This window comes from Zophobas morio, unplaced genomic scaffold (assembly GCF_036711695.1).
Source record: "Zophobas morio isolate AGI-343-1 ecotype UQ-CSIRO unplaced genomic scaffold, CSIRO_AGI_Zmor_V1 ptg000011l, whole genome shotgun sequence".
Taxonomy (NCBI): domain Eukaryota; kingdom Metazoa; phylum Arthropoda; class Insecta; order Coleoptera; family Tenebrionidae; genus Zophobas; species Zophobas morio.
In genome coordinates this window covers 3,139,744-3,151,925 of record NW_026972116.1, presented here as the reverse complement: position 1 = coordinate 3,151,925, position 12,182 = coordinate 3,139,744, and the positions used below count along the sequence as shown (strand labels likewise).

General features: G+C 33.0%; 1 protein-coding gene across 2 annotated transcripts in view; it reads left to right on the top strand.

Annotated features, from left to right (window-relative positions):
- The first annotated feature begins 6,057 nt into the window (after positions 1–6,057).
- The window catches only part of LOC135126679 (A disintegrin and metalloproteinase with thrombospondin motifs 7), a 175,381-nt gene continuing 169,256 nt past the window's right edge, over positions 6,058–12,182 (top strand). Inside the window, exon 1 of one of the 2 annotated variants that reach the window (XM_064052748.1) lies at positions 6,058–6,356. The gene's annotated coding sequence lies outside the window, so the exon portion shown is untranslated. The remainder of the gene's footprint in view (positions 6,357–12,182) is intronic. The other variant, XM_064052747.1, reaches the window with a different exon arrangement.

Here is a 12,182-nt window from a genome sequence, read left to right as displayed (position 1 = left end):
AAATTAATACTCTAAAAGACGATATCAATAATTATTATCAGCCTAATACATCACAAACTCAGTTCGAAGATTTAACTCAAGAGATCTTCGACAGACAAAAACGTAGTAAGTCTAGTATTATTCAATATGCCGGAACAGAAAGGAACAATCTCTCGATTTGATCGCTTCGCTGCAGACACGGACACTGTCTCTACCATCTTGAAAGTAGCTGACATTGATGGTAACATCAACAATATTCGTATACAAAGATTAGGAAAATTTTCTCAGTGCCGTCTGGCGGCCAGTCAAAGTTTTCCTTAGGTACATCCGAGGAAGAGGTATTTAATTTTTTCAGAGGTATTAAAAATCACAACAATAGTCCCGAACATAACACAATCAGAATGTCTTCTAACAAAACACCCAAGCAACTTCAATATTTAAAGATATTACAAACTCAACTTCAAGACCGACGCAAGGTCTAAGAATTAGGCATTACGACGGTGTTCCACGGATTGAACGTCATTTAAACTGACCGCTTCACCCGATTCCTCTTTCTCTGCTCACTTGCTACACTTATCAAAATGTACGTAGCTTGTGTTCCAAAATAACAACTTCTTTTGATTCTATCTGTTCATCTTCTTATCAATTTGTTGTACTCATTGAAACTCGGCTTTCTGACGATATCCTAGACACTGAGTTCTTTCCAAATAATTACGAAATTGCGAAACTTAGCTCATTTGGACTTTCTAACTCTTTGCTTCAACTGTTTAAATCTTACCTCCTGGAACAGATGGATAGGAAACTCAGAATTTTGTTTCTAACCGGTGTTGTCCCACCTCTGGTGTGCCGCAAGGATCCAACCTAGGGACATTATTCTTTTTACTATACGTGAATGATATTGTGAACTTGCTGACTTGCGAGAAACTGCTCTTCGCTGATGATCTTAAGCTATTTTTGACAGTTAATACGACACAAGGCTATCAGCTTTTACAGGATAATTTATATTTATTATCCACAAGGAGTGAAAACAATCATTTACTCTTAAATATCAACAAATGTGTTGTTGTCAGCTATACCAGGACAGAAAAATCTACCATCTACGAATAGGCGTTACATTTGACTATAAATTTACTTTCAGAAATCATCCTTGACTCTGTCACCAAAGCCCACAAAATGTTTGGTTTCATTTACAGGAATTATTCCGATTTTACTAATCGACAAGCTCTACTTAATTTGTATTATTCGTTAGTACGCTCCAGGTTGGAATATGCTACTATTGTATCATATTCAATTTATTCTACCTATGTACATTTAGTTGACACAGTACAGCAGAAGTATCTTAAATTTTTATCCTAATCGACCGTGTTTATCCTCTTCAGAGATATGAACACACCTGTCTAATGGCCAAATGTAGTTGCAGCCTGCTTCATACTAGGGGTTTCATTTTTAGTATTAAACTCCTACATAGCTTTCTCACGTACAAAACCGACTGAATTCATTGGCTGAGTAAAATTGTAATTCGGATTCCTAGATTTAATAGTAGAAATTGTTTAACATTTTACTGCAACGCATGCAGAACTAACAGTGTCTTAACCAGATCGTCGGTAATACTCATGTGTAGTAATGATAATAATTTAATTAATAGTTTACCAGGACTCGTTTAATCATATTTTGGATATACTTCGTTATTTTTGAGAATTGATAAATTAGTGCTCAGGTAATTTTTATTATGTTTAATTAATATTGTTCGCTTATTGTTATTCGGTATTTTGTAAAAGTTATCATTTTTATTTCAAGTATGTACCGTTATGCCTACACCTGGTACATTTTCTTTTGTATTTTCATTCCCTGTAATTGGGTGCTTACCCTTTGGAAATAAATGCATTATTATTAATTATTATTTTTTGAGCCACCTGTACAAGCATATCTAAGAAATAATATTGCATTGATAAATTACAAATACAGATTCATCATATTATTTTAGATAGAATTTATTCGGCAAAATTTTGAGATGACGTCTGCAAGACTTCAAAGTATTCAGTTTTGCAATTCTTGATTTATTCAGTAAAATAAATTGACTGATTCATTAAGTTTTTTGACTGACCTTACACCTTATATATATACACGACTAAAAAACGAGGTTCTTAATTTGATCAATAAAAAATTGGTTGAAGGCTATAAGTATAATCCGATAAATCCAGCTTCTTAAAAAACATTATAAAATTTGATTTTTCGTTTTGTGGACAACCGCTGTAAAGTAAAAACCAGAGGCATACATAACACCCTTTATCCTTCAGCACTAGGTAATAACAATCTGAAGCTCAAGTGTTTATTTATAAGCATAAATATGTATGCTTATACATTCTTTCGATGTATAAGCATACATCGAAAGAATGTCACGCAAAAATTAGTTTAATTTGATTGAGTTTGTCTTCTCACAACATGAGTAAAATTATTAATTAAACCACAATCGAACAAAATGTTCTGAATATTATAATTCTTATTTTATTATTATTATATAATGACCTGCGTATTCTACACATTTTCGAGAAAATGGGGTGACTCGTTCTTAATTTGACCAATAAAAAATTTGTGATGACGTCATCAACATTGATAATACTAGTCACAGCACAAAAGAAAAGTAGTCACAGCGTATTACCAATGCAAAAAAAAAGTAAAGGGCCAAGTTCGGCATCCCCCTTAAAGTTACTGCGCCACAACAACTTACATCTCGTGTTGTTAATATAACGTTATTATACCTTGCAAATGTACTACAAGTATAAGAGTATATTTTTATATAACATTCAAATCATTTTAAAATACAATTTATTGAAATGACGTTATCATATTGTTGGTGGAGATGATTAGCGAAATTTTGGTTAGCATTTAACCATCTACATGATGAGCTTCGGAAATTATGTGTCTAATAAAAATGGATACAGACACCAGAGAGACAGACAGACAAACAGACAGACAGACGGAAACGGAAAACTATTTTTTTTGTACTGTAGGGGTCATGAAACGTTGAGAAAGTATTTTATGTATTGCACCGTTAACAACCTTTTTTCTCAACGGTCACTGCGTACGGCTCTCAGTTTGTTTTTGGCGGCAGGTCGTAGGTCGACGCAATTTCCAGAGTAAATTATAGTCGATTTTATGTGAAGTGACAAGGAGTCTGGTTAGTGGGCGCCAGGTAGGTAGTACACTAAAATCAACTCACCGAACTAACAACTACCAATTTAATTCCGAATAATTCATAATTATTTACAAAAATAAAACTATTGCTAATATATATATATTAGGTATTCTTCACATTTTCAAGAAAATGGGCTGACTCGTTCTTAATTTGACCAATAAAAAAAATTGTGATCTCGTCATCAACATGGATAATTCTAGTCACAGCACAAAAAAAAGTAGTCACAGAGTTATACCAATGCAAGAACAAAAAAAAATGGTCGAAAGTTGTTTCGACAGAACTTCCCTCGCTCCTAAAGTACAATGGAACCTATGCAGCATTCTCGAGTGTTTATTTATGTTTATACATCGAAAGAATGTCACGTAGAAATTAGTTTGATTTGAATTACACCACAACCGAGCAAAATGATCTGAATGTTATAATTCTTATTTTATCATTATTATTATAAAGACGAGTTTATCACATTTTCGAGGAAATGGGGTGAATCGTTCTTAATTTAAGCAACAAAAAATTGGTAATGAAGTCATCAACATGGATAATACTAGTCACAGCACAAAAAGTAGGCGCAGCGTATTACAATGCAAGAAAAAAGTAAACAGCCAAGTTCGGCATCGAACCACTACCGCAAGTCGCACGGCTTCATTGAACATCTCCGCGTTCTCGACTCGCCGCTGCACCACGGGGACTCCTGTCCGGTGTTGCTAATATAAGTACCTTGGAATTGTTTTTGCGAAAATTTGAACATTTAGCGAAAAAACTGAAAACGGATTCGTACACTACAAGTATAGGAGTTTATTTTTATATAACATTAAAATTATTTTAAGATACGATTCAATGAAATGGCGTCATCAAATTGTTGGTGGGGATGATTAACGAAATTTTGGTTAGCGTTTAACCGTCTACATGGAGAAGGTACAATGGGCCCAAAGGCGAGGCCTAAGTGCCGGCTGGCTACAGTCAGCCCCCATAAATTAAGAATTCAGAATCCAGAACCATCTACATGATGAGCTTAGGAAATATAAAAGTGGCCATTCGTACGATGGATTCGATTACTATGCTTCCTTAGCTTACGCTCGGGAAGTAAAAATATTAATCAAATGGTAAATCACAAGTATAGACTCATCATTTTACGCATTTTAGATACGATTGATTTATTCGGCACAATTTTGAGATGACATCATCAATTTTTTTTTTGGGGGGAGGGGGCATGAGCAAATATATTTTACCATGCTTGTGATAATTTTAAAAGATCTGCAAGATGCATACAGTTTTTTCCAAAAATCTTGACGTTTCGGGTAAAAACTTAAGACTGATTCATAAACTACTAGGGTAGGACTGTATTGTTTTATACAATTTAAAACCCATTTATATGTACAATTTTGAAATGACATCATCACATTGTTGGTAGGGTTGATTAGATAAAGTTTGGTTAACGTTTTACCATCTACATGATATTCATAATATACATATAAAATTTGACAACAATCGGTCCGGTAGTTTCGGGGATTATCTGTCTAACAAAAATTGACACAAACGGCGGACAGACAGACAGACAGACCGACGGAAACGGGAGATCCATTTTTTCATACTCTAGGGGTCATGACCCATCGAGAAAATATGAAAGCAGCCAGTTGCTCAATGAACTCGATTACAATACTTGCTTAGCTTACGCACGGGAAGTAAAAAATCAACTAATTTGTATGACTAATATATGTCACACATACTTAATTCTGTAAATATTAAAAACACATCTCGTGAGATCGTGCACTCTAATAAATTTTACAACTATAATTTTATATAAAGATGCAAAATTATACTGTAAAGTGTGTTTGCTGAATAATAATATCAAATTACCTTCGCATTGAGTTATATGTAATTCAAATCTGTCTAAATAATATGATAACAATCAATAAAGTATAACTTATTGTAGGAGTATTAATACTAACAATCCGCTGCAATCATTTTTTTTTTCTAAAAATAAAAAAAACTTAAAATTATTCATAACCAATATTGTTTAAGGCATTTGACATAACACTGTAGTGAAAAAAGAAAAGAAAAAAGAACGTCAAAAATCTTCTTGTACTACTGAAAAATTGTAAGAGTTAACCAAAGTGACCACAAACCTCTTTGTAATATCTTAACAATCTAAAGATAATTAGTGCACTAAAATTTACCAGAAGTAGGTAATATAACTAATTTCGTTATAAATAAATAATATATTCCTCGAATATTAAACCTACGACTTATTTTGCGAAAACAAGTTGACATTTTTCTTCGCGTTAGCTAACACTTGAGCGACAACCAATTTCTAAATCAAAATTTAGTAATATAGGACACATTTGAAAAGGCAACTTAATATCAATCGATTTTTCAAAAGAGAAGGTTAAAACCCACAGATCAATCTTCGTTGTTTCAACTTTCTAATAGAATTATGCTTGCATGCATATTGCACCTCAATTAACTCGACCCTCTTCCGCTCTCGCACAGCGAGAAAGAAATATTTTTCTTGTGATAATTTGACAAAGATCGATCACGTAAAATCTAAAGTAAAATCTAAAGTAGAATCAGAATGAATTTCACAGTTTCCCTTTACACACAGACGCAAGAAAAATCCGTGTCACCAAGTCTCCAAAACCGGAAAAGTGGCAGCACATGGAAGTCGAAGTCAAACATTTCACGGCGAATGTTTAATGCATCTCATGTTCACATGTAATACGTAAACACAGTGTACGCTGTGTTAAAGAATCTGTTTACGAGTAGTCTTCAGATCCGATTACAAATTAAATAATCCACTTGAACAAACAGTTGATTTATAAACAACAACGGTGGACCGCGAAACCGCTTCTATGTCATAAAACATTTATTATTCCATTCAGATTTCCGGAACAAGTTTGGAGACGATGGGAAGTGGCGATGCCCCAGGCCGTAGGTGTTTAGTCATCTGGTGGTCTGGAGCTGTAGATCTTTGAAAGCTGCTCACTTTGAACACTCACACGGACCGTCGCGGAGTGCAGGTGCAACGCGAAGTGTTCTTTACGTGAACGTGATCCTGGTGACCCATTTCTCTATTTTCCCGACATAATCTCTCCGGTGCATCGGTTTTTCCACGCATGCAAACTGTTCGACGATTGCTGCAGGAATTAATTGTTCCCAAAGGCGGCGATTAAGGATTTACGAACTGGTGAGAAGCTGACCTATTTTTCCTAGTCTGGTTCTTCCTTCATCCCCTTTTCCAATTTCGCTAATTTTAAACTGCTATCAATTAATAACGATCGGCAGGGGTTTATAAAAATTTATGAGCTTGGAACGGTCCATTATTGCACTGATGTAATTTAATTAATTGGGTTGTAGGTCTAAAGTACCAAAAAAATATCGCTTTCAGATAAAGAGAGGGAGTGCATTCGACAATTGCTTTTTCCGAATACCATATTTTCAGGAATTGTTACTTAACTTCAATGAAAAACTAATGGTTGTAAAAAATACTTTTGGATTAAATTGCATTATTTAACAAAATGAAATATATATATGAAAACACCGTAAGGGGAAGATAAACAAACGCTTTAAGATTTTAAAAAAATATTAAAAAATATTTATTTAATTTGTGAGTAAAATGAGTCAGGTTTTGCAGATCAGACGTGGGTTAACAGGTGCAAAAGTTTTAATTGCTTAGTACGTTTTGATATGATATAGTAACCGGCGCATCAGTATGTGCTAGTCAATTGACTTTAATTTAACATATTAATGTCTACAATTTTGTTTTAGTATTTTCATTGTCAGATGTTAAATAATTGATTATTTTTAAAGTACTAATATTCGTACAAGATCATCTAATCATATACACAGTTTTTATAATTAAAATATTATTTAGACAGTAATGCATAATAATATATAACAAATATACTGAAAGGAACAAGAGTGCATCACATTAACTGTTTTATTAAAAAAAAATAGCTACTGTTGCGAAATTGAAACGAACAATTATACATATACATCAGAGGTGAAAATACACCTAAATAATGAGTATATTAAACTTTTTTATAAATATTTTAACGAATTTTCTTCAAAAACATCCTATGTGTTTTATCATTTCTTGTGGATCTCAAGATATGTATTGCTCATTAATTCTACGCTACAGACTTTATTAAACTAGGTATATTGACCCCTGTGCATAGGAAAGAATGCATAATGATTTAAACTATTTTTGTAGCGAAAAATAGAAGTTCAGTTACACACTAAGAAACAGTCAACTTTAATTAAAGAAACATATTAATTCTGAACCGTTCTACTTATATGAGGAACATCTAATGTGTAGCATTTGTTGCAGTTTAATGTCCTGGAGATCTTTGATTGTATAAAGTTTACATACAAATATCCAAAATGCTTTTTTTTTAAATCGCGGATCTCGCAAAATCGTTTACTAAGAGCCCCATATTCTTTCTATAGCATTTAGCATTATATTTTATCCCGTAGGAAAAACTTTTCATGTTCTGGGTGTTCAATTGAAAAATCACTTAGAGAAGGCGTTGGAATTTCACTTGACACAAACGGCATGTCTGTTCTTATAACATCCATTTGGCAGAAACATAACCTGTTATATCTATAGTATGTTATAAGAACAGACATGCCGTTTGTGTCAAATGATATTCCAACGCCTACTCTGAGTAATTTTTCAATTGAACACCCGTTAGGAAGTCTCATACTGTATTCCTATAACTAGCTTCATCTAGCCGAAGTTTTGATGGAGTTTCACAAAAGGTATAACGACACTGTAGAATCAATAGCATAAAGAATATTTCAGAGCAAATATTAGTAAAATGTCCTTATCCTATTGAATTTATTTGTATTTATTTCGAATCCTATTATACAGTCCCAGATAAAACTAGGCGACCTTATATCTTGCGAACATCTAGGAATATTAAAATTTTAGGTTTACATCGCGCTGCCAACGCCATATATGTATATTTTCAATGTACTTAATTAAGCTTCCTCCTTCAAACTAAAAACAGTAGCGTTTACATAATTTCAATATTTATATTCGTTCTCATATAGGGCCGCGGAATATGTGCAATTTTTGAACGTCGCCTTTTAAGGTTTTGTGTGGAATTATAATTATGTAACTTGTCAACGATTTTTTTTGTATTTATATTTAGATAATTAATTTAGGTTATTCGTTTCATTTTTTCCTGAACTAATTACCTAAATGTATGAGATGGCAAAGTCTTGGCGTCCACTAATTACAAATCAACTTTTCCGCTCCACGTTCGGATGATTTTTACTCGTCAAAACTACTTATACCTATATTTGTTATTTTACTACCGTTACGCAATTTTCGTCATGGAAAACTAGCAACTTTTAATAGTTGCCATGACCAAACAAATAAATAATAATGTTGTTGCTTTGAACCCAAACATCCTGTGTGTTTGCGTTTAATTTTGTCACAGGCTTTATTATTTTAGGGGGTGAATAATTTTGGTCCAGTTATTAAAAGATTCACCCGAAATATTTATTTTTGTGTTCATAGCAGCGGTCTTACTGAAAATAGTTTGAAAATTACCAATAAAAGGCGTGGTGAAGTTAGTCTTCGTACGTTGGATGGATTAGACAACGGAATTACACTAACTCTATGGCGTGACTTTTATTTAACAAGTATCTAGTGATAAAATGAGCAGTGAGGATTTTAAACAATATTTTTGATTCATGTAACTTCGTTGTTTTTTTCGTAAAAGTACTAATGTAATAATTTAATATTTCGATATCGAATTCAAACGGGTAAAACTAAAATAACGTTTTATTCCAGCGAACATACTATTTTTTATTCGAACTGTAAACAGTTCAGTGGTTTTGTATTTTTCTGTACAATTTTTAGTGGTATTGAAATTTGCCAATGTTCGAATTTGCATTTGTAATTGTTTTTTAATGATGAAATAAAATTTCGCTTCTAGTTCATAAAATCTTTTATACCTATTTAAAAAAAATCATTGTCGACACAAGCGTGTCTTATCCATATAGTAGGTATTTTACGCATTAAGTTTTAAATAAAATCACCGAGCGTGTTGACAGAATATAACATACTGCGTAAAATAAGAAAGGTGCACATTTCGAACAGATTTGCTGTTTTCTAAACTAAATCTATTATATTCAACTTTGTTACAATTTTGTGAGATTCATGCTGGCTTCCATAATGTCAGCACATTGACAAATAATCCATATCAGAAACGTGTTTCTTTAAGAACATTATTTGTTGTACAGTCATAGAATTAAATTGACTCATTTATGATATTAATTTGATTATGAAGGAGATACAGTATCATTTTCGTACCCATATACATAATTCAATACGTAACTAGAGCAAACTTTTTAAAACCTTTTTAGAACTGTTGATAGTAGACTCTTTAGAACAGTTTGTCTCATTTTATTAAAATAACATCGACATCATTTTTCTGGATGCCATAGAGGTAACTTGGATGAATGGTTAGGATTGATATTTACGTATCTACATATGAAGAAACTATGAATAGAAAACAACATAATGTAAAAAAGCATTTTTATTGTGGCTACAAATTACAGAAATAAATTTGAATATAAGTATGACAATATTTCACAACAAATATTGTCAACATACGAAAAGACCATATTTTTGTTTATTTTTAACAGTAAGACGTCATCTTCTACATACATCATAATTTGGTGTTGTGTTCACATTTTGGAGTTGTAGCCCCTTGATTGCACATTTGCAAAGCAAATGTAGATACATCAAAAAGATGAAAATCATAACCCTGTAGCAAGCCAAAAATTTCCCGAGAATTGAGAAATAGACACAAAATTATAAAAACGAAAAAGTCCAACATTTGACTATGAATTGTGATGGTTAGTAAAAAGAGCAAACTACTGTGTGACCCAAGAATCAAAATGTAAAGGTATGTTAAAAGAAGAAAATAAAAAAATTCCTTGTAAAAAAATGGCACGTTAGATTTGGTAGAAAAAAATTCTCAACACTTTTTAGAAGCACCGTGTAGGTATACATAAAACTTTCCCAAACGTAAACAAGCACAATCAGCTTCAACTACCTCGTGATCATTTGTCTTTGTTAATTTTTTCAAATTAATTAGGTAGTCTTATCACTCTAATCAAACTGAAAGGGGAACTATTCCTTAAAATACCTTTTGTTAAAACCACTCAATGACCTCAATATGTTAATACATGCTACGGCTACAATTGTATGACTAAATAAATACTCTATTCCAAATAACACAACATTAGCAAAATAACTTACATGACTTTGATTCAACATAAGGTCGTCATAAAATAAATCATCTGATAAGCAAGTATAACACTTTTGCTGTATGTTTGTCAAAATTTAAAATTACGTCCCAAAGTTAATCTCAGTAAACTATATTATGGTGAAGTACAAGTTGAGGCAAATAAAAAGTGCACTCTCATTAAAGTGCAAATTTTATAAACATTCACCACCTTCGTGAAAAATCACCAGAGCAGAATAACTCTTATTGCAAATCAGCGACCGTACGTGTAAAAGACGTGTGCGTATGTGTAGTTCTTGGGTAGAAGCCAATTGACAATGGTAACAGAATAAAATCGTCTATACCTATACCCCCCCTCCAAACTACTATTCACCGATTTAAGTCACACAAATTCAAGAAAACATATAGTTAATCGCTAAGTTACTCGTACGATACTAGAGATGAATTAAAGTTCATCATTGAAAAGGGTCGAGTTATTCCTATATAATATCAGATAACTGTAAATTTATTTGTAAATAAAATGGTCAGATCAAGCCAGGGTATAACATCAAATTTTGTGGATGAATGTTATATATGTTGTTACAAATGCCTGTCCAAGGGTTACTGCGAGAATAAATAAATCTGTTATATTTTGTTTTAAATTTATTTTAATCACAATCAAGCAGTAACATACACCTCTGAAAGGTTAGAAAGTCAGCGATTCCACAGATACATTTGTCAACGAGTCAGAAAAGCCTGAAAGCGGTCAGTAATGAATGACTAGAGCTAGGCGGTCGAAATTTATGCGCTGCGAATTGACCCCTAACTCAGCAGACCAGTGGCTCGCAGACGATGTTACGTATTGCGAAGAAAATTACGCGAAAAATAATGTTAACTGAACGACAGTTAATAATTTTAAAATCCATATCCACGAAATAACAAGAAGTACTAATAATTTTAATAATGTTCAAGTGTCGGTCGCGTTAACAATAAAACGATTTGTGTGAATTATCAAAAATAATACACAACTCGAAAGCGAGAAGCGAGCAAGGCAAGGCTGCAGCGGACTCCACTGCTGGCCTGATAGGACGGATAGTGGGTAGAAATAAATTTCGACCGCCCAGCTTTAGTAACGACTCATAATCGGTCAGAAATAACCCACTTTCCGATCCGTGGCGGCGCCACTGTCCATTTGAACTATAAATGTCAAACGAAAGTGTTTATTGCAGTGCCGGCCGCACTAGTTTTGGTAGGAATTGCCTCAAATTTTTCTGGAAGTAGTGATAGTGATAAGGATAACGAAGACGAAGACCTAGTGGGAGAGCTGTTTACTAGGTATACTGCAGATTTCTGAGAGACTAATACAAGAAAAGGACGTGATAGCCATTTAGTGCCACAGAATGAGTTGTACGTCGCTTTACAATTTTATGCGACAGCAGCAAGGGATTGAGTGTTAATTTTTGTGTAGTTTCCTGCAATTCTGAAGCAGTAAACTCTATTTCACACTCGGACATTTTATTTATTAAAAAAATTGAGAAAATGCAAATTAATTTGGTGTGATTTTTATTAATTAATAATTTAACAAAATATCAATCGTGCAACCCTTATTAAATGTTATAATTGACCGAAATAAATCACATGTATTATCACGGAAGTAGGTGTTTTATTATTGTATTGTTGCTTGTATTATTAAATGATTGTGAATAAAATAGCAGACACACCTCGGCAAAAGTACCATTCCAGTGTCTCGAGAACTAGTTCATCTCGAG